This window comes from Eimeria mitis, genomic scaffold (assembly GCF_000499745.2).
Source record: "Eimeria mitis Houghton genomic scaffold, Emh_scaff8010, whole genome shotgun sequence".
Classification (NCBI taxonomy): domain Eukaryota; phylum Apicomplexa; class Conoidasida; order Eucoccidiorida; family Eimeriidae; genus Eimeria; species Eimeria mitis.
The window spans coordinates 1988-2207 of record NW_013575880.1 but is presented as its reverse complement, the minus strand read 5'-3'; positions in this window follow the sequence as shown (position 1 = coordinate 2207).

The window sequence follows — 220 nt, the reverse complement described above, 5'->3', positions numbered from 1 at the left end:
TAAACCCTAAACCCTAAACCCTAAACCCTAAACCCTAAACCCTAATTACACCAAAACAAAATTAATTAAATTCAATAAATTAAATTAAATAATTAGGAAAAGATAAACAGCAGCAGAAGCAACAGCAGCAGCAACAGCAGCAACAGCAGCAACAGCAGCAGCAACAAGCAGCAACAGCAGCAACCAGCAGCAGATCAATACCAGCAGCATCACCCATCAT